General features: G+C 34.2%; 1 protein-coding gene across 2 annotated transcripts in view; it reads left to right on the forward strand.

The window, feature by feature from the left end:
• Nucleotides 1-25,000, forward strand: part of LOC130220722 (myosin-9-like) — a 102,124-nt gene that overhangs the window by 548 nt on the left and 76,576 nt on the right. The gene's annotated exons all lie outside the window — the stretch shown is intronic.

Consider the following 25,000-nt stretch of genomic DNA (forward strand, 5'->3'; position numbering starts at 1 on the left):
ATTGTGCGCTAGCGAGTGACGTTTCACGGGCGCTCGTTACGTCATCGCTCGCGTTAAAACTGGGCCAAGCGGCGCGTTTTCAGTTATCCGCCCGAATTTAAGGACGAATCTGAATTAGCAGTTTCTTACCAGAGTAAGAAAGTAAACGTTAACGCATTTATATGCAGTTTCTGACTCTTCTAGAGAGTTCTAGCAAGTTACAGACGGATGGAAATAGGTTAGGCGCGCTCCCAAAGTTCTATGAGGGCGTGATCGCGCTGCGTGCTCCCGCAGACATTGGTGCGCGCTTTCTTTAACCTTACAGATGTCATTTGTGTGCAAGAAACTTGGTTAATATTTGAAAAGGAAGAGTGCACACGGTCGTCCGCGGGAGCGCGCTGCGCGAGCTCGTCCTCATGGTGTGTGGCCTTGCTGCATTTCTGTGTATTTTAATATACGTGTTGGTGGCAACTTTCTGAATATGTGTCTAAAATAGCATGTTTGATTTCAGAAACCCTCTAATGCTTTATTAATTCTTGCTTATTTATGAACAGGATGTTGATGAATCTCTGAAGTGACTGATTGACAGCTACTTTGGCTTTATGTGCCCAGATTTAGTTGTGATTTTGCCGGGTGTGTCTTAAAACCACACATAAATCTGTGTGTAATCCATGTATGCTCTCAGATTCATGCTGATGTGAGTGTGTACTGCATTTATCTTTGTCGTCATTATGTATGTTACGAGTAATAGCGTTATAAGTGTGTGATTGTGTGTGTTATTCAGTGCTATTGAGCAAATAACATTGAATTTAACCCTAGCTTCACTTTCTTAGAAGACGTCTGCGGTAGACACCTGACCTGTGTGTGTGTGTGACCTGGTTTTCTTTGAGCGAGTGTGTCTAGGACGTTGTGACCCAGTAAAAGCACATGCTGGTCTCGTTCTGGATTTTGTTGTAGTTTTTCCTCATTGGTTAAGGAAATGCATAATACCCTCTCAATCCCTGCCTGATTTATCCTGCGCACAGAACTGCTGCGTCCAAGTCATGTCAAAAAGATCATATTTACGAGTTGAACGCAACCACAACATCGTAATTGTGGGGAACTATTTTTTTTTGAGGCCTAAAGCTTCTGAGTTGAATACAGACGCAGTGGATATAGTCTGTAGTTGACTCTAATTCAGTTGCAGCTTTTGAATTTGCTGTATTTTAATGCACAATAAAGGTTGCATATGATATAGGAGAATATGTATTGAGTCAATATCCACTTGCATATAATAAATAAATGCCTAAAAGAGATATGCACTATGCTTTATCCATTATTTCATAGAGGTTGTTTAAAAAACAGAGTATTTAACGCATGTAAAAATGTCACTTTGCCAGCTTGCTCTTGATTTGAGTGATTTGAACAAATCTGACATGGTAATTATGACTTGTCAACCCCTAAATATGAACAAGAGGACGTGAGCAAATGTGTTTATCCATGCATGGAATTTTAGATCTATTGTTTTCCAAAATGTGCAGTAAAAGGTGTGATCGTGACCACTTTTTTATATCTAATTATGACCCATTATTTAATCAGACTGTCAAAACTAAGCGCATATTTAATTTATAAATGTCAAATAATCATATTTCTTATCCCAAAAAATAGTTCTTAGAATTTTGTGAATCAATCCTGTACTAGTGCACTGGCAGAAAATGCAACTAGTGCTAGTAAATTACTCAGACATTGCAAAAAACAACAAGGGATTGAGTTAGTAGTAGAAAGTCGAAAATCTGACTTGGGGTTTAATTGTATTTCTGAGAAATGTATGAAATGACATTATATACTGTGCTGGATGCATTGTGACATGCCAAAACCAAGACATTTTCATTACATAGTGCCAAATAAAGCAACAGGAAGCCATGCATTACAGTGATTTTACAGCACTCAAAGTATATCGCAAAGTAAAATCACACAGTTTAGAGTTACTTGTCGCTTTTGTTGCAGTGACAATATTATTGGTAAACGCTGGTGAACGATAAACAGTTATACTATTTAGTAACAAAACCAACCGCTAGGTTTATTTTCTGGAGTTAAGTTTATAAGACCAAAGATTTGTGTTTGACCCAAATTTTGGTTTAAATAACCCAGCATATTTTAGAGTATGCATTACACTTTTTGATTGAGCTACATGTTTTGTTTTTTTTCAAATTGAAAACTTTGAATTTCAGGTTTTAATAAATTGTTGTTAGCGCCACATGTGGCCGTTCAGTGAACTGCAGCAGTGTAACGATTCATGACTTGATGAACTCGCATTGTAGAAATGTGAAAGTCTTTTTTTCATGTTCAATTAAAAGTTATTTAATAAACGAGCAGTTTTTTAACGTATTAAAAGGGTCAATCACACTAAATGCTCTTTGCAGCTCTGAAAACGCGAGGCAAACCTCACTTAATGGTGGAGCGCATGACATCGGGTACTATTTTTGTGCACTGAGTTGACTTTTTTTTTACAGTTGCAGGCACACAGAGCGCTTCATCAAAACGCAAGGCGAGACAGGCATGAAATACTCGCTGCCTATAAACAAAACATTTAAAAAAAGCCTCAAGGGGCTGTTGAATGCTTGATTCTGATTGGCTGATGGCCATTCTAAGGTGTTTATTTATTGACAGATAAACGCACAGCTAAAGTAGTTGAGCACATTACAGCATCATATGACTACGCTGAATTATTTGAGTCGTTTCACAGCTACAACAGTCAAAAATCACATCAAAACACAAGGGAAGGCTTTGGAGGAGATGTGAGAGAAGCTAGTGCTACACACAGGAGCTGTTTGAGTTTGACACAACCTGACAAATAAACTCAAATACAACATCTGAGCAGTGTGAAAACCATAGCATGAGCTGAATAATTGATTCCAGCTCATTGAGTTATTAGATAATAATGCACACCCAAATAGCCACCGTTTCAGCATCTCATGCGTGCTTTATTCTATAATAATTCAACATGGGGTTTCAATAATGTCGGACTCCATTTGAGCAGACCTGTTCACCTGAAATCAGCAGTTTATTCTGAATATGTTGGTTGTTTTTAAGTATTTTCCTCGGTGGAGGAAAATGTCCACAGGCTTCAGACGTTAATCCTCCGGCACAATGGCAGAAACACTGCCGAACAGGTGCGGACCTGCAGGACTGTTGTTTGTGTGCTCACACACTGTGGTATTATAGGTAGTGTGTGCGATTGGCCGCGGGGTTTGATGCGCAGCTGCTGTGTGTGTGTGTTTATGAATGAGCTCATGTCCAGCTGTGAGATCAGACTCAAAGTGATGATGATGATGATGATGATGATGATAGAATGATGATGTCATTCACCTCCGATCTCTTTGATCTCCGCTCTGATCGTGTCGGAGTTTGTTCTCTGCAGTTCGATTCTGCAAGTGAAGATCTCATTGTTTGTCTCCATAGAGCACTGTTGTTTTGTCTGATGACATCATGCGCTGTGGTTTATTAAAGGGGAAGTTCACCTTAAATCAGCATTCTGCCATTGTGCAAGACGAGGGTGAATAAACAATCATAAGATATTTCGGAGAACATGTATGTTTGTTTAGATTTTTGAAGAAATATCAGCAATCATCAATGGAGTCAGTGTCCATCTGTCTATTTTAGACAAGTGTCAGACTCGTGTTGAATAATTAATTTGATTAATTACTGTATTTAATACATAGATATTTCTAAAAAAACATTGCAAATTCTTTTGTCCTTGTTGATTTATTATAAGTAATTATTATTAGCTAATTTGAGTTATGCATTTCATTAAATGCATAATGAACTCTATAAATAAACATGAAGTTTTATTCTAAATGAAAATAAACTTGAGTGAAGGAAAATTTAATTAATTTATTATGTAATAAAACATTTAATAAAATAATTAATTCAACAAAAATATGAATGTATCATTTAATGAAAGAAAATGGAAAATTATAAAGAAGTCTTCAGTCTTTATTATGTGTATTATTTATTGTTTGTTTTTTTTTTGTTATAGTTTTAGAAAAATCAGAGATCAAAAGTTTGCTAATCAATTTTACTTTTTGGCCTGATTTAGGAATTCAGTATCAGAAAGCCCCATTGAATAATTTAATAATTATTTGTATTGGTTGATGAATATAATACTAAATGGGTTATTTTGTTTGCATTATTATATATATATTTTCAGTAAATAAATCTAATATTTTGTTTATAAATGAACATTGTAAATATTTTGTAATTAAATAAGTTAGTAAATGGATTATAATAATTTTAAATAATGTACAATTTAAAAAATAAAAGATCTAATTAAAGAAAAATGGAAAATCACAATTAATATAATTATTATTATATATATTATTAACAAATAATATAATTATTAAATAAATAAATAAATGTGTGTGTGTGTGTGTGTGTGTGTATATATATATATATATATATATATATATATATATATATATATATATATATATATATATATATATATATATATATATATATATATATATATATATATATATACACACACACACAATTAATTATACAAAAATATTAATGCATGAGTATTTTCTTTATTGAAATAACAAAAATAGAAAGTTACGAAGAAAGCTTCTGTGTCTTTTACATTTATCATTATTTACCATTGTTGTTTTTTATTATAGTTTTAGAAAAATCTGAAATCAAAGGTTTGCTGATCAGTTTTTCTTTTCTGTCTGATTTATTTTTATTGATTTAATTTTTTTAAATTAACATAATACAAAATGGCTTATTTGGTTTGCATTATTATATATATTTTCAGTAAATGAATCTAACATTTCATTTGTGAAAACATTTTGTAATTAAATTAATAGATTGTATTCATTTTAGATAACGTACTATTTAAATATGTCCTTTTAAAATGTCTGTAATTTGAAAGAATGTAAACATTTTAAATAATACATAATGAAATAATTAATGTGTGTGAATTTACGTAATGTATTTACTTTGTTCAGTGCAACACAACATAATTAGTTTCTTCACACAGGGATAGTCAATAGGGTCCAAATCTGAAAATCAATAATAAAACTCGATGACCCAAGTGGGCTTTAAATCACTGGTTCCCAAAGTGAGGGTCGCTGGACTATGGCAGGAGGTCGCTTGGTGATTTCCAAATGTCAAATACATTTTACTCAACTATTAGAATTACCATATTATATCCATAACACAAAGAACATAAAAGTAGTAGTAGTTAATAGTTACATAAAAAAGCAACAAATGAAAAGCCGTCAGCCCTTTCATTTATTTTTCATAGGATTGGTGTGTTTACGTTAGAGTAACAACAGTAATAGCGTCAGCTGCAGCAGATTTACAGCACCAGGTTCAACTCTCTGACACCTTTAGGGCACTCAAATACATTACAAATAGTTACAGACCATGACTGAACGTTAAGGATGATCTCTGAGTGGTGCTGTCCAAAATTAAACCAAGAATAGACTTGGTATTATTATTTTGGGGGTTACGAGCTGAATAGTTCTGGAACCCCTGTTTTAAATGATGACTGGAGTCTTTAGTATTTCAGGATGTGCTGTGCTTCTGGCCTGAATGAATGAAGGAATGTTTCAGGAGTGTCCCGAACGTCTCTCCTCATCCTCCTTCTCCTTTTTTGGTCTGCTTTCTCTGCCACCGAGCCGCAGCCCTTCCCACAGTGCACCTGTGCAGCCGGCTGGAGAACAATCACAGGAAGTGAGCAAACAGACAAACAATCCTGTTAGCAGAGCTCCACGTCCTGATCGTTTGTCCTGCTTTCGCCAGCAGTGGCATGATTCGCTGCATGACTGCATCATGATGCGCTGCAGACTCATTCCTCGCTCTGATTGGCCGACTGCCAGAGCTGATGTCACATCCTGCTGCAGAGTAATCTTAGTTTCTGCTTGAGGAGGAAAAGCCGTTCTGGGCGTTTCCTTGTTTCGTCTTGCACTTGTGAAATCAGAGTTATTTCTGCTCAGATTCTGCTGTATTTTTCCTGAATTCCTGGCTTTCTCAAATAAACCGCTCTTTATTTTAAGAGTTAAAATTAGGGTTGCGTGATATTGGATAAATGTAACATCACGATATTCTGCGGTAACACTTTATTTTGATGGTCCATTTGAGTATTAGTAGACTGTCTGCTTAATATCTGCTATTTCTGCTCCTTCAACAGACGTTTAACGGACTATAAGAAACTTAAGAAGTACATGTCAACTTACGCCAACCCTAAAACCTGGTTTATACTTCTGCATTAAGTGATCAGCGTGACCCACGGCGCATGCAACGCGTGTAGCTGTGAATTCATACTTCTGCGCGCTGTTTCTGTTCCTCTGCAGTAACACTTTCGAAACACTAGTTGGCAGTAGGTGTTTATGTTCCTCTGTGTCGAGTTTCTTCACTGGTGTTTTGCTTTTTCTGAACGCTTCCTTAATGTACAAGTGGTTTTTGAGGCAGGAACCGGCGGATGTGCAACAACTTTAACCATAAGGTAAACACAAAGCAACAGTCTCCCTCCGGAGCTCCTTGTAAACAGTCGCTCCAGTGGACTCGCGCGACTCTCTGTCCTGCTCGCACTAGTCAGCGCTTCCAAGCCGACCAATCACAGAGCTTGCGCTACTTGTTGTTGCGACGTGTAGTTACAATTTTTTGAGAGGTGCACGTCAGCGACGCCGATAGCCACGGTGAGGGCTATGTGTACACGCGTAGGCTGCGCCGTAGCATACGCATGCGCTTGACTCAGAAGTATAAATCAGCCTTAACGGTCTACTTATAATCTAATGAGTATTAGTTGGCATGTAGATGCAATGTCACTTAAATTCAACAAATTAAAGTGACTATTAAAATAAAGTGACCAATTTTTTGGTTCTGCAACCTACTTTGTGATGTAAATACAGTTTCACCAGGTGAGTTGAATTACTATTTGCACTGAATGTGTAATTTTAGACTGATTGGGAGGATTCTGTAGGGGAGTGCGTCTGTACACTCAAACAAATAACTCATTGGATGAGCTCAGTTTAGTTGAGGGCAGGATTTCCATCCAATAAATTTGTTTAGCACCACCAAAAAAAACCTCTTGCCACAATTAAATGCAATTGAGTTGGTCCAACGTGATTTGATCAAATAAAAGCTTAAATGCATTTGTATTTTTATTTAACCTAAACTCAAAGGTCTGATTATATCATGTAAGTCTATTATGTGTCGTACATTACGAAGTCTCTTAGTTTTATTTGAAGCTTCTGAAGTTATGAGACTGATCTCAGAACTTATTTTAGGGCAATAAATCAGACAGATCTGCAGATCTCGCATTTAAAATTGTCATTACCTTTGATTTACTCATCCAAAATTGGGGAGTTTGATTAGCCCCCTAATAGTTATTCTGAATGGCATGGGCCCTAGCGCCCCTTCCCACCCACCCAGCAGCGCCCATAGTCATTATGTGGAGTGAAACGGCTTTCACACCAGATGCAGAGAGCACTGCACCATGAAACCCATTCATTTCAATGGCTTGAGATTGCATTGCAAGTTCAGAATAGCTCAATATTCGGTTCTGTGTATGTCCCGCTCTTGTACATGTATATTGATCTATGCATGCTCACCGGAATAGTAAATTCATGACTACACTCAAGGCAGGCGCCATGAGTCGCACCCATCACTCAGCGCATGCAGAAATCCAATTGTGAGGTAATGTTGATGTTTGTGTGTACTGTCTCTTTAAGAGTGAGCTGGAGCTGTGGGTTTATTCTGCTGGACTTTGAGCTGTGATTTGATTGGGCGTGGCGTCGCTAAACGCAGATAAACTGGAGGAGATAAAGATGCAAAGCCAATGAAAGACGCTGATGTTTACAGATAAAGACCCTCATAAACGCTCCCTCACTGCCAATGCTTTAGTGATGTTATAAAGCTGCAGATGCTGATAACTGGAGATCTGACTGGACCCGATATTTCAACATTACTGCGAAATAAATGAGACTTAATGAATGCAACTTAACTTCTATTTAAGTGAAACAAAACGTTTCCCTCAGTAAAAACATATGACTCCTTAATATGTAAGAAAAAAAATCTAAGCACTTTGAAACTGGTTTCATTTAATGTTCATGTTTTTGTGCTAGAAATGTATGCAAATTTGCACATATTTAATGAATGGATGCATCAATTTTTATTTAAATAAAAAAATATAAATATTAAAAATACATTTTATAATTAATTAATATTTAAATATAATATTAATAATAATAATAGTTGTAATAATTATAAAAAATATAATATTATTAGATATAATATTTTATTATTATTATTATTATTATTATTATTATTATTAATTTATTATTAAAATAAATACATCGAACATATTGTTTATTTCTGTATAATATATGTATTGTTGGTGTTAATAAATATATTAAACATGATGTAATAATATAACTTTAATAATAAAAAAATATTTTAAAATATATATATATATTTCTGTGTGTGTATGTATGTGTATATGTATTTGTGTGTGTGTGTGTATATATATATATATATATATATATATATATATATATATATATATATATATATATATATTTCTGTGTGTGTATGTATGTGTATATGTATTTGTGTGTGTGTGTGTGTATATATATATATATATATATATATATATATATATATATTTATTTCTGTGTGTATATATATGTATATATGTCTATATATATATATATATATATATATATATATATATATATATATATATATATATATATATTATTATTTTTTTTTGTATGTTTTGTTTTTATTAATGAATATATTTAAAGTAATATAAATATTAAAAATATAAAATTATTAAAATGATAACATAAAATAAATATGCATTTATATATTTATGTATGTATTAAATATGTTATTTATAATAAATTAATATAAGCAAGATTAATATTAAATATTATGATTTTTTATAATGTATATGTGTGATGTGGTATTAATTTAAACGAGTACATTAGTTATGAACACTATGTATAAATATGTGCTCTTATTTAATTCAATATTATCAATGTTATATCAACAATAACTATTTCCGAATCTTGTGTTTGTTTGAGACACAAACTCTGAATACTTTCTCATTTCCTTCACTTTGTTTATGGTTTACCAGTTTATCTTTGAGCTCAGAGGGTGGCATGTTGGCTCGGTGGTTAGCACTGTGGCCTCACAGCAAGAAGGTCACTGGTTTGAGTCCTGGCTGGGTCAGTTGGCATTTCTGTGTGGAGTTTGCATGTTCTCCCCGTGTTGGCGTGGGTTTCCTCCGGTTGCTCCAGTTTCCCCAAGAGTCGAAACACATGCGCTATAGGGGAATTGATGAACTAAATTCGCCGTAGTGTGTGAATGTAAGAGTGTATAGGTGTTTCCCAGTATTGGGTTGCACTGTGTAAAACATATGCTGGAATTTTTGGCAGTTCATTCCGCTGTGACAACCCCTAATATATAAGGGAATAAGCTGAAGGAAATTGAATGAATCTTTGAGTTTAGCAGGCAAAACCTCCTTTATTATAAACAGGGCGCATTGTTAAAATAATAATAACAATAGTTTCTGCTTAAACGAACACCATCAGTTCAGTGTTTTTCCCTAATAATGCATTTATGAAGCAGTATTCAGTAGTTTCACAGAAAGTTGGATGGCGAGTGACTGATGAATGAGCAATATCGTTCATTATTAAAGATGATTTCACATTTCAGTGGAAGAGTCATAAAGTTATATAAACACTTGATCAGCCGCTCAGTTATCACACACTCTCATAAACTCATAAAGACATGTGTTGAGCACAGAGGGAGAGTTTACCGCCAAAATAAACCGCTTTCTTTCAAAATAAAATTTATCAAATGTATTTATGTTTCAGTCTATTCACAATAAAATCAGCCTTATATACGTTTATAATTTATAATGGCCTTTATAATTTTAGTGTCTGTAGATTACAATTGTCTGTAGACTTTATTATGTATTTAATATATCAGTAAATGTGCTGTAAAAACATGTAAGGCAGTGAAATTAAATATTTAATGTAACTTTTTAAAAGTATTTTATATATATATATATATATATATATATATATATATATATATATATATATATATATATATATATATATATATATATATATATATATATATATATATCCACTTATTTTGACTGTTTGCAGTATTTTTTTTAAAATGGAGGGCAAAAAAGAGATATCTTTGAAAAATAAATAAATAAAACATTAAGAATTGCAAACATTACAACGTTTCTAAAATGTTTTAAATTATGCATTATTTCACTATAAATTTATTTGCTATGTGTATGTATGTATTAGATTAGATTCAATTCAATTTATTGTCATCACACATGTACAAGTACAAGGCAACGAAATGCAGGATGTATGCATGTATATATATGTATGTGTATGTATGTATGTGTATATATATGTATATATGTATATATATATATGTATATATGTATATATGTATATATATATATGTATATATGTATATATATGTATATATATATGTGTATATATATATATGTAAATATATATATATATATTTATATGTATGTATATATATGTATATGTATGTATATATATATATGTATATGTATGTGTATATATATATATATATATATATATATATATATATATATATATATATATATATATATATATATATATATATATATATATATATATATAGAGCAATTTCATGCAAATGTTAACCTTGCCATGAAAGAAATTAAGTTGTCACTAAAATATTGAAACCCTTTCTATGTTTTTTGTGTAGGCATGTATTTTACAGTACTCTTAAAATACTCTCAAATGCCTCTGTCAATGTTTTCTAACAATTATATTTGATTTACCAAAATCACACAAGTGGCAGTTTTACATGCGTCACATCCGTAACGGAGAGATGTCACATCCATAACGACACTTTTCCCTCATAAATGCAAAAATGCTGAACAAATGAAAATCAATCAAGTTTATTCTATAGAGAGACAACTTTTGTTCTTTAGTTGAGCATTGTTTCTTTTGGGTTGTGCAGTTTTATTCACAGAATTTCTGCAAAGTTTGTCTTGTACTGTAAACTCGGTAACTTTTTTTTGCCACATCCATTTCCCTCATTTAAAATATATATTAATATGTCTATCTGTCTATATATATATATATATATATATATATATATATATATATATATATATATATATATATATATATATATATATATATATATATATATATATATATATATATATATATATATATATAAATAAATAAATAAATAAATAACAAAAATAAATAAATATAAATAATTAAAAAATAAATATAAATAAATAAAGAAATATATATATATATATATATATATATATATATATATATATATATATATATATATATATATATATATATATATATATATATATATATTAGGGCTTTGCAATTAATCGAAAATTCGATCTTGGTTTCTAACGATTATGAAAAAGCATTAATGGAGATAAACGATTATTCCCTCATATACCGCCCCTTTCCAGTTGTTCACATTTGTTGCTCTGCAAAGCTCAGTTCCACGTGAACATTACTAAAAGCATGTACTTTAATGTAACGTTTGCAGCACGGGATGTGCATCATTCACTGATGTACATTCGAATCATTAATGTTTTTAAACGCGTGAATGAGACCGCATGCTGTTGTATGTGTTTGCACTCAGCCTCAAGAGACGAGCAGAGCACACACATCTAAAGTCATGTTAACGTGAGCGCTTTAATGGTCAAATAGGTGTCAAAATGCGGTGTTTAGTGATTATTCATATTAATATGAATAAACAAACGAGTTGAGAATCAAAAGACACGTGAAAGAGAAACCTTTAATCAGAACGCCACTGCTCTTAAAGTGACAGCGCACAATATTCCTGCTGCCGACTGTTTTCATTATTAATCAAACAACAACAGGAGAAAATCCCTCACTGCTCTTGACTGATCTAATCATAATAGTTTTAATAACTCATTTCTAATAACTGATTTCTTTTATCTTCTCCATGATGACAGCACATAACAATTTACTAGATGTTTTTCAAAATACAAGCGTTCAGATATAAGTGTGATTCAAAGGCTTAACTAGTGTAATTAGGCAAGTCATTGTATAACAGTAGTGTCTTCTGCAGACAATCAAAAATATTTATTGCTTAAGGGGGGTAATAGTGTTGACCCTAAAATCGGTATCAAAATATTTAAACCTGCTTTTATTCTAGCCGAAATAAAACATATAAGCCTTTCTCCAGAAGAAAAAATATTATAGGAAATACTGTGAAAATTTCCTGAGTCTGTTAAACATCATTTGGGAAATATTTATAAAAAAATAAATAAATTTACAGTAATATTTATTTTAAAAAAAATTCACAGGAGGCTATTAATTTTGACTTTAACTGATAATCATTTTGAATAATCGAGAGTACAATTATGACCAAAATATTCGTGATTATGGTTTTTCCCAAAATCGAGCAGCCCTAATAAAAAAATTAATAAATAAATAAAAAAAAAAATATATATATATATATATATATATATATATATATATATATATATATATATATATATATATATATATATATATATATATATATATATATATATATATATATATACACATATACATATATAAAGATAAATAATCTGTACATTACATAAAGTCAGATTGTTGATAGTTAGTCGATGATAACAATCTGTTAATGTTATCACAGACACAACTGAAATGAGGGCAGGCACATGGGTGTGGCTGTTTAATATGCAAATGCAAGGTGAATATGCGAGCAGCTGTTGTCTGATTGGCTGGACCTACTCAGTGGGCTTTTAGTTCAGTGATGGTCTGTTTTTGCAGAAGCTCATACACACATACACACACAGACACACACAGACAGACTGACAGAGCAGAACGTTCTGTTATATTTTAACTAGAGTGTTTGTGTCCTCTGAGATGTTCAGAAGGCCGTGATCAGAGTGAATCTGCTCTGCATTAGACGCTTTTGTTTTCAACATTTCTGTGTGTTTCTGTACTGAGAGACGATTAATCATCAGATAAATCTGCCAGAGAAGAGCTTTTCACAGGCTGATATGAAGCAACAACCAGAAAGCAGCCAGAAACTTTTATCTTAGTCACATTTCTCCAAAAAACAAGAAGTAACATGGTTATTTGATTATTATTTGTTTATTTATTTTATCAAAAGCAGGTTTGTGTTTCACGTCAAAATCTAAAACACCCGTTATAGAGTTCTTTAAGATATATATATATATATATATATATATATATATATATATATATATATATATATATATATATATATATATATATTAATTATATACACACATATATATACTCCATATATATAAACTTCCATTCATATTTAGTATACATGTTAGGGCTGCGCGATTAATTGAAATCGAATCACAGTTTGAATCGTTGTGTTTGAACCTCTGTTTGCAAGAGGCTGCGTTATGAAATGCATATGTATTTAGTTTTACCCCGCCCAGAGCAAATGCTGACTGCTGTCTATGTGTGACAGTCTTGCTAGCCAATTGTGTGACCACACTTTTGTTCTGCCCAATCAGAAGTGCACAACCGAACTATACAGACCGCCCACTATAAACAAACAAACATACAGGAAAGCGCGGACAATTGGGATAATGCACCTGCTGCTTTAGAAGCATTAATAGATGAATTAATATCAAAGAAAAACAGCGTGTCAGGAATATGGGAATATCTTTGTCACAGTCACAGACGGCAAACGAAAACAGATGATTTTAAAGAGCTGTCGCAGAACTGTTACCTTGGCTTACAGATTATTGACCTGAAGCTTGACTACACAATTAAATCGCAAATCAAATTGCAATCGCAATCTGTCAGAAAAATCGCATTTAGATATTCTCCCCAAATTGCACAGCCCTAATATATTTATTTAATGTAAATTAAGATGTATTTAATTTAAAATATATTTCATTAACATAAAGTAATTTATATTTATTTAATTTAAGTGTATTTAATTTTTTTTGTTTAAATGTTTTTATTTTATTTAGTTTAAACGTATTTAATTTGATTTAAATTTATTACATTTTATTTAAACGTATTTAATTTTATTTAAATTTATTACATTTTATTTAAACGTATTTAATTTTATTTAAGTGTATGTAATTTTATTTAAATTTATGTAATTTTATTTAAACGTATTTAATTTATTTAAGTGTATTTAATTTTATTTAGTTTAAATGCATTACATTTTATTCAAATGTATTAAATTATATTTAAATTAATAAAATTTTATTCAAATGTATTAAATTGTATTTAAATTAATTGTATTAAAATGTATTTAATTTTAAATGGATTTAATCTTTTTTAGTATTGTTTAATTTAATTTAGTTTAAATGTATTTAATTGTAGTTAATTTTATTTAAATGTATTTAAATTTATATTAACTTAAAATTAACTTAAAATATAATAACTAATTAAACATTTTTTTTATATATTCTTGTGACTATAATCTGAAATTGAATGTCTTGATTAAAACGAGTCATCAGCGATACAATTATAATTATTGCTAATTAAATGAATCATTAAATAACATTTTTGGGCCCTTTATGAAGTATGAGAAGCTCAATGAATGTTACTTTCTTTAAAATATGAAAGAAAGCTTTATTAATGTTGTTATGCTTTTATTTGTTAATTCGAGAAGTACATTCTGCTGTAAAATGATCATATCTTTCACGTTTGTCCTCGAGTTACATCAGACATTTATTTTGACGACTTGGTTGGTAGACATGAGTGTTTGGCATATAATTGGGTGTCATTTCATATTCTTGACGGTGTGTTTTGAGCGTGTTGTAGGGAAGGATGTGTGTGACGATCTGCAGAGGAAGTGTGTCAGCAGATGTGTGTCAGAGTCTCTGCTCCGACCATCACACACACTCTTCAACACTCCTTCAGCAGAAACGGTGCTCCTCTGCTCATCTCCTTCACGCTTATTGAGCTCAAACGTGCTGCTTTTGTGTTGAAAAACTGCATCATAGTCATGAAATGAAGTAGAAGTCTTCCAGAAAGATCATTTTTCTCCAGTCTGGTGTCAAATAACCACCTGGTTATGTATATTAATAGTGTACTCTACTCATATAATTCACCCTAATATAATGACCTGTATCAGGGAAGCATCTGTGTGCGCAGGGTTTCCGCGGGGTCTTAAAGTCTCAAATTGAAATTTTAGGCCTTAAAAAGTCTTTAATTGGCTGTTCTAGGTCTTAAATGATATAGCACAGGTCTTATTTTTCCAATGTTCATGTAACGCTACAGCTAAAGCTCATTTAAATCCTCTTTTGTTGTTGTTGCTTGGTTTTCGTGGTGGTGTAGTCTTTTATTTCACTAGTCCAAGTTTAATTTGCGGTATTACAACTACAAATGAGACCAACATGCAACAGCCAATCAGCTTTCTGTTATTGAAATCAGTGCGCGAGGCGAATGTGACGTCATCGACGTGTTTGCGGAGGTTTACTCTGGGTGCGCGCGACATGATTTCAGCTGGCGGAGCTCATGAAATTCTTTGAGACTCAGGTGAACAGTTCGCGCGCCGGCAAGTTTGATTTGAGTTTAATATGAAACACTTTGAAGAGATTTTGTCTGAAACAGGTATGACTGTACAGACATCTTTTAAATTCAGTTTTGAGTTTAAAACAATTAACAAGTTACAAGCTGAAATTCAGGAACAAATGATGTCTTTGATTACTGAAAAGGAATATATGAACCTATCAGTTCACAGTATCCTGATGCCCACTTTCTAGGCTATATTGGTGATAATGGTCAGGATATTGGATCAATATTGCCTTTTTAGCTTGTAAGTAGAGGACAGAAACTAGCCAGACAGTAATGAGTGAATTGTTGAATGGGAAAAATAAAAAAGTCAGACTTTTTTGTAAGACCTTTATTTGTATAGCGCTTTTACAATGTAGATTGTGTCAAAGCAGCTTCACATAGTAGATCATAGTAAACTGAAACAGTGTAGTTCAGTATTCAGAGTTTAAGTTCAGTTTAGCTCAGTTCAGTGTGGTTTAATAATCACTACTGAGAGTCCAAACACTGAAGAGCAAATCCAACGATGCGCAACTCTATCAGCGAGGAACAAACGTCACCAATTGGCGAAAGTGAAGAATGTAAAAACCTCGAGAGAAATCAGGCTCAGTTGGGCTCGACCATTTCTCCACTGGCCAGACGTCTTGTGTAGAGCTGCAGTCTTAAGCGCCGGAGGCTGGAAGCTGGACCTCCATGACCACCACAGCAGCTGCTCAGGATACGGCCTGGTCCAGGATTATGGAAACCTTGGGATCATCTTGTCACTGGTCTTGGATCGAATCAGTGGCGCTGCATAGTCTGAGGGCCACGGGATGAGTATCCCCAGGTGGAAATGGAGAATAAAGAGAATAATTAGCGTAGCTGCTGTTCATAGTGTATATAAACAAGATGCAGAAACCTGTGGGGAGCACATTCATGTATCATACCGCTAAGTGGTGTACTGAGTGTATGCTTTACTATTACTGTTCTTGCCATAAAAAAGTACTTGTAGAGCAACTCATGTTCTGTTGCCATTAATATTTAACTTTTAATAGGTAGAACTGTCCGAGATATGAACAAAAGCAAGTGATGCATCAAAGTTTGATTTTAAAAGTCTTGAATGGTTATAAAAATCTTTATAATCATTATAATAAATTCTAAAAATAATTAAACAATTAGTTAAATTAAATCTTCAATGATATTAAAGACAGACCTAGTTCCGGGTAAAGTCTAGATTGGATATGCGGCCGGCTGGAAGTGCGATACGCACATTAATATGGCAGCATTTTTATATTATTTTATTTTTACAGCACTGGGACGGTTATGTTTAGGGTTTGGGGTGGGAGTAGGGAGTAGGTAAAAAAAATACAATTTAATAAATAACATAAATAACATCTGTTTTTATGTTACTGTGACGGTTGGGTTTAGGCGTGGTGTGGGGGTAGACGTTAATAAAACACAATAAATGGGAAATTTAATAAATAATAGAAATAATTCTCGTTAACTTCCGGCTGCAAATGTATCTGATCTAGCAACAACTCTAGTCCTGGAAACTTTCTACTTCTCAGTTTATCAATCTGACTTTACTGTCGGTTTCTTTTGATCGCCCCCCTGTGGTTTAAAAGAATATCTCAATGGCGAACGCATCATGTATAAAAGCCTCGTCCGTTTCGTGAGGTGCGCGATGCGGCACCAGGCGAAAATATAAATCAGCCTTAAGATGTTTTTGTTTATTTTTTCTGTAGCTAAATGGTGCGTCTAACCTGTCTTCAGTACTGTTCAATTTAAATACATTTATTTTACCACTAATTAAGTGATTTAGCTTTTTCTCTTTATGTGTATGCGTGTTTTTGATGTTGTGATAAAGTTCTTATATTTAATACTTAATGGTCTTAAAAAGGTCTTAAAGTCTTAATTTTGACATTATGATATCTGCTGAAACCCTGTGTGTGGGAAATGCTGTACAATTAAACGTGAATGGACCGAGGTTGGTGTTGGCTAGCATTGGAATTAAATTGATTTGAATGGAATTGAATCTAATTCTGATGCGTTATCGAACAAATATCCGAGTCGTATTCAACCAATCAAATAGTAGATCCCACCTTTTTTCAATATCGCCCCCTGCCCTAGTTGCATGAACTCTCAAATTCAAATGTTATTTGTTACATGTGTGCATGAATTAGTGTCCAAAAGTGTGCCAAAAGTGTTGTAGTCCTGTGTGTTGTTCTGATTTAGGAGCTCTCGAGGGATTTCTGTGCAGTTTATTCATCAGATTGATGAGGAATCATGGGAGAAGCATGCGAAATGAGAGGACGTTCACTATCATTCTCCTGATAAACTGCTGGAGCACGAGAGCCACTAATGACCGTGCTTATGAGATGGAGCTGCGCTTGTGGAAAACATTAACCGTGTTCGAGACCATCATTATATAATCCCAGCGTAAGCAGATCTGCAGGACGTTCAGCTCCACACGCTGCTTTATGAGCTGTAAAACTACATTTCCCATCATTCTTGGCGGCAGCAGGATTAGCTAATGTTTAGGGTGACCGTATGAGGCTTTTTTTTATGGGACAGGATCTCTATATAGTCTAAGATGTCCAGGATTGGTGTGTTTGCTGATGTGTGCAGACTCATCATGGTGAGTTTAGACGCAGTATGTCATTGTGTAACTGCATTCCTGGCTCTTAGAAGAGAGCGAGCGAGCGTCACTGGAGGCCCAGCGCCTCTGATTGACTTCAGCTGTGGAGCTGTGTGTGTGTCTGTGTGTGTGTGTGTGAAGAATATTGTGTGCATCCATGTGTTGTGAGTGTGCATGTGTTGTGTGAATATTGTGTTGTGTGTGTGTGTTGTTTGCATGTATGTCTGCAATAGTCCATGTTTGTTTGTGTGTGGTTGTGGGGGGGGGGGGGGGGGGGGGGGGGGTGCTGTGTGGGTTTGGGTTATATGCACATGTGAATATGTGAGGTTGTGTGTTTGTTTGTGTGAGGTCATGGGAAAGGCCCAGTGTCCGCTGTTCTGTCTGACTGCTAATGTACAGCTGCAGATGTGTTTTCCTAAGGCTTTTTCACACACACACTCCATCTGAACCAATGATTAACCTTCAATACAATATCAGCCAATCACATTAGAGAAAACTCCTTCTGAACCAATGATTAACCTTCAATACAGTATCAGCCAATCACATTAGAGAAAACTCCATCTGAACCAATGATTAACCTTCAATACAGTATCAGCCAATCACATTAGAGAAAACTCCTTCTGAACCAATGATTAACCTTCAATACAGTATCAGCCAATCACATTAGAGAAAACTCCATCTGAACCAATAATTAACCTTCAAATCAATATCAGCCAATCACATTAGAGAAAACTCCATCTGAACCAATGATTAACCTTCAATACAGTATCAGCCAATCACATTAGAGAAAACTCCATCTGAACCAATAATTAACCTTCAAATCAATATCAGCCAATCACATTAGAGAAAACTCCATCTGAACCAATGATTAACCTTCAATACAGTATTAGCCAATCACATTAGAGAACTCAATGATTAACCTTCAATACAGTATTAGCCAATCACATTAGAGAAAACTCCATCTGAACCAATGATTAACCTTCAATACAGTATCAGCCAATCACATTAGAGAAAACTCCATCTGAACCAATGATTAACCTTCAATACAGTATCAGCCAATCACATTAGAGAAAACTCCATCTGAACCAATGATTAACCTTCAATACAGTATTAGCCAATCACATTAGAGAACTCAATGATTAACCTTCAATACAGTATTAGTCAATCACATTAGAGAACTCAATGATTAACCTTCAATACAGTATTAGCCAATCACATTAGAGAAAACTCCATCTGAACCAATGATTAACCTTCTATACAGTATCAGCCAATCACATTAGAGAAAACTCCATCCGAACCTATGATTAACCTTCAATACAGTATCAGCTAATCACATTAGAGTAATCTCCAGCTGAACCAATGAATAACCTTCAATACAGTATCAGCCAATCACATTAGAGAAAACTCCTTCTGAACCAATGATTGACCTTCAATACAGTATCAGCCAATCACATTAGAGAAAACTCCTGAACCAGTGATTAACCTTCAATACAGTATCAGCCAATCACATTAGAGAAAGCTCCAACTGAACCAATGATTAACCTTCAATACAGTATCAGCCAATCACATTAGAGAAAACTCCTGAACCAGTGATTAACCTTCAATACAGTATCAGCCAATCACATTAGAGAAAGCTCCAACTGAACCAATGATTAACCTTCAATACAGTATCAGCCAATCACATTAGAGAAAGCTCCAACTGAACCAATGATTAACCTTCAATACAGTATCAGCCAATCACATTAGAGAAAGCTCCAACTGAACCAATGATTAACCTTCAATACAGTATCAGCCAATCACATTAGAGAAAACTCCCTGAACCAGTGATTAACCTTCAATACAGTATCAGCCAATCACATTAGAGAAAACTCCACCTGAACCAATAATTAACCTTCAATACAGTATCAGCCAATCACATTAGAGAAAACTCCATCTGAACCAATAATTACCCTTCAATACAATATCAGCCAATCACATTAGAGAAAACTCCATCTGAACCAATGATTAACCTTCAATACAGTATCAGCCAATCACATTAGAGAAAACTCCTTCTGAACCAATGATTAACCTTCAATACAGTATCAGCCAATCACATTAGAGAAAACTCCATCTGAACCAATGATTAACCTTCAATACAGTATCAGCCAATCACATTAGAGAAAACTCCATCTAAACCAATGATTAACCTTCAATACAGTATCAGCCAATCACATTAGAGAAAACTCCATCTGAACCAATAATTACCCTTCAATACAATATCAGCCAATCACATTAGAGAAAACTCCTGAACCAATGATTAACCTTCAATACAGTATCAGCCAATCACATTAGAGAAAACTCCTTCTGAACCAATGATTAACCTTCAATACAGTATCAGCCAATCACATTAGAGAAAACTCCATCTGAACCGATGAATAACCTTCAATACAGTATCAGCCAATCACATTAGAGAAAACTCCATCTGAACCGATGATTAACCTTCAATACAGTATCAGCCAATCACATTAGAGAAGCAGAAATTGGCCGTTTTGAGCTTAGCAAGACCTAAACTGATAATAGTCACAAGTGTAAACGTGTGTGTGTGTGTGTGTGTGAATGCTGTAAAGTCTCTTATTAGGAATTCAAATGGTGCTAATTATACACTTTCACTAAACGTTCATCTCATGATGGTTCATCTCTGCTGTAACCACAAATCTCCTGTGTTTTGAACTGTGGCTTTATAATCCCAGTATGATATTTATAATCCTAAATCATATAATTCCAGCTTGACATTGCAGGTCCTGTTGTGGATTCGCACATTGTGATATCAATGTTGAAACCATATATCGTGCAGACGTAACGTATATGGTTCTCCAGCTGCTAATAAAGGGTTAAATTAACTCCGCATAGGAGTTTTTCCATTGCGAACACACTGGACGGTCTGTTTTAAATGTGGATCTGCCATGTGTGAATGTGTTTCTTGCTCAGGGTGTGGGGGAGCGTCACACACACTTCAATAACTCACCGTCCTGACAGACTGAATGGAGTGTGTGGCTCTAAATCACCAAACCACCCAAACCAGTTCCTCCAGCACCTCACAGAACACTGAGGAGCAGGGTTGGACCATATTGAGGAAGGCATGATACATAATTCCTTATATGATATGCAATACGATACGATACAATACTTTAAAACATGATAGAACTAACATGTTTCGTATTATTTGAGGCAATTGAAGGCAGCTTCTGAATGTGAACAGACATGTTTTGGGGTTACGTAAACTAATCATACATTTAAACTAAGTAAATACTAGTACATGTGTAGTTTTATCAACCTGAAAACATCTTTAAACCGAGTGCAGTTACGTTTTTATTGTTTAGTTAGCATAGCTTGTTTGGTCATATTTCGGTATCCATACTGTAATCGTTACAGTTTTTTAACAAAAATAAGTATTTCAGATGTAGTGCTGGTCACGGACACACAAAGATACTGTTGTACTAAATTGCTAATTTATCGCAAACCATTACAATTTGTTTATCGCGATATTTTGCTAATTTCGATGTGTTGCGCAGTCATACTGAGGAGACATCTTCATTGGTCACTTTTAGCCAGGACATATCAAGATCAATCAGGAAAACTAAAACATCTTGAAACTGAATGGAGTTACGTTTTTATTTTTTAGTTAGCATAGCTTGTTTGGTCATATTTCAGTATCAATACTGAAATTGTTAGTTTGTTTTAAAAATAAGTATTTCAGATGTTGTGCTAGTCACAGACACGCAAAGATATTGTTGTAATAACTCGTTTATTTATCGCAAACCTTTACGACTTGTGTATTGCACAGTATTTCGCTAATTTCGAAATGTTACGAAACTTTTAACCAGGACATATCAAGATCAATCAGGAAAACTAAAACATCTTGAAAACCGAATGGAGTTACGTTTTTATTGTTTAGTTAGCATAGCTTGTTTGGTCATCTTTCGGTATCCATACTAAAATCGTTACAGTTTGTTTTTAACTAAAATAAGCATTTCAGATGTTGTGCTGGTCACAGACACACAAAGATACTGTTGTACTAAATTGTTAATTTATCGTAAACCATTACAATTTGTTTATCACGATATTTTGCTAATTTCAATGTGTTGCGCAGTCATACTAAGGAGACATTTTCATTGGTCACTTTTAGCCAGGACATATCAAGATCAATCAGGAAAGCTAAAACATCTTGAAACAAAATGGAGTTATGTTTTTATTATTTAGTTAGCATAGCTTGTTTGGTCATATTTCGGTATCAATACTGAAATCGTTACAGTTTGTTTTAAAAAAAATAAGTATTTCAGATGTTGTGCTAGTCGCAGACACACAAAGATACTGTTGTATTAACTCGCTCACTTATCGCAAACCTTTATGACTTGTGTATTGCGCAGTATTTAGCTAATTTCGAAATGTTAAGAAACTTTTAACCAGGACATCTCAAGATCAATCAGGAAAACTAAAACATCTTGAAACCAAATGGAGTTATGTTTTTATTGTTTAGTTAGCATAGCTTGTTTGGTCATCTTTCGGTATCAATACTGAAATCGTTACAGTTTGTTTTTTAAAAAAATAAGTATTTCAGATGTTGTGCTAGTCGCAGACACGCAAAGATATTGTTGTATTAACTCGTTTATTTATCGCAAACCTTTACGACTTGTGTATTGCGCAGTATTTAGCTAATGTCGATATGTTACGAAACTTTTAATCAGGACATATCAAGATCAATCAGGAAAACTAAAACATCTTGAAACCGAATAGAGTTACGTTTTTATTTTTAGTTAGCATAGCTTGTTTGGTCATCTTTCGGTATCCATACTAAAATCGTTAGTTTGTTTTTTAAAATAAGTATTTCAGATGTTGCGCTAGTCACAGACACACGAAGATACGGTTGTATTAACACGCTCATTTATCGCAAACCACTATGTCCTGTGTATCGTGATTTGCATATTTGTGATATTTCGCTAATTTTGATGTATTGCGCAGCCGCACTTAGGAGACATTTTCATTGGTCATTTTTAACCAGGACATATCGAGATCATTCAGGAAGTTACTTTTTCATTGTTTAGTTAGCATAGCTTGGTTGGTCATATTTCAGTCTCCATACTTAAATCCTAAGTTTGTTTTCAGAATAATAGCTATTTCGGATTTGTTATGCTAGTCGCGGACACGCAAAGATACTGTTAAATCGCTCATTTGTTGCAAACATTACGATTTGTGTATGGTAACAGTGTATGTAGGTGTGTATGGGTGTTTCCTAGTGCTGGGTTGCGGCTGGAAAGGCATCCGCTGTGTAAAACATACTGTATGCTGGTTAAGTTGGTGGTTCATTCTGCTGTGGCAACCCCTGATGAATGGTGGAACTAAGCCAAATGAAATTGAATGAACGAATGATTCATTTATGCGGAAGTGATAACCTGCAAGCTTTGGATGTTTGTTTATATCAGTTTTATATCTTCTACATGTGAATCTTGTCTCTGTTTTTGAGCACATGAGATTATAGATATCCTTAAGACTAACATACTGATACTGACATCTAAAACGCTTTATTGTAATTTCACAGGACCTTTAATGGTCTATTAATAGCAGGAACTGTACCCTAAAATAAAACGTGACCTTAATTACAAACTCTCCTGCGAACTGAGCTCACAAAATATAAAGAATATAAGAAACTTCAGCTCTCTTCAGCAATAACACGCTCGTCTAATTAAGGTTATCAGTAAAATATCAGATGATATGTCTTTTTTTTGGGCAGTTTTGCGCACTGCTGCAGTCTTCTGTGGTTGATTGGGATCTGGTTGAACCTGTTGTGTCTCTCGGAGATGACTGTGGGAAGCGCTGCTGGCCATCTTGCACCTGTTTGGGCTTGTTGTGTTGTGGTTGTGTTTTTTGTGTCTCTGAGAGACTGCATCAACCCAACACCTGTGTGAGTTCACCAGCCTGACCTGCTCATTCATTCAACACTGCAGGATCTAGAGCTGCACCATACTGGACAAAACATGCCATATTGTTGTTATCTATATAGATATGCAAGAGTGTTGTGATAACGATATTTCTTACCGCTTAGTATTTCCCCAGAAAAATGCTGTTTTATTAGCTGTTAGGGCTGCACGATATAGGTAAAATGTAACATTGCGATATTTTTTATTTTGCTATTTTTATATATTGCGATTTATGAATACAATTTAACCAGATGACTTAATGGACCATAACACACACCCGGCGCAATAAGGTGCAAGACATGTTTTGCGTGATTCTTTGCTATTTTCAGATCAGTGCAACCATAATTTTCACATTTTGCACCACGCTGTTTAGGGGTGTCAAAATGAATAGTTTCTTCGGTGCAAACGCGGACAATCCGATATCTGCTCAGTAGTAATCGTTACTGGTTATGTAGTGACGTCATTTATCTCATATGCGCTATGTCGCCGCAGCTTACTCTGGCGAGGGAGGCGAGCGCAAGTATTTACAACACTCCTACTATTTAAAAACGTGTGTGTTTGCTGGATCAGTCTTTCACTGACACTTACAGCTGAAGCCCCTGTTTAACTGCGATTGAGAGAGTAGCCGCATTTCCACTATCGGGCCAGTGCGAGCCAGGGCTTTAATCGGGCCAGGCCGGGCCAATAGCCCGGGAGGTTGAGAAATGAGGCCGAAATCATGTCGCGTTTCCACTGTCGGGCTAGTTGCTCGCAGCGCGTCACGCAAACACCGCCCCCAGAACGTCCCCCGAATCAAACGTCACACAACCCCTCACACAACCTGCCCACTTCAGCGGGAACAAAAA

This window comes from Danio aesculapii, chromosome 3, assembly GCF_903798145.1.
Source record: "Danio aesculapii chromosome 3, fDanAes4.1, whole genome shotgun sequence".
Taxonomy (NCBI): domain Eukaryota; kingdom Metazoa; phylum Chordata; class Actinopteri; order Cypriniformes; family Danionidae; genus Danio; species Danio aesculapii.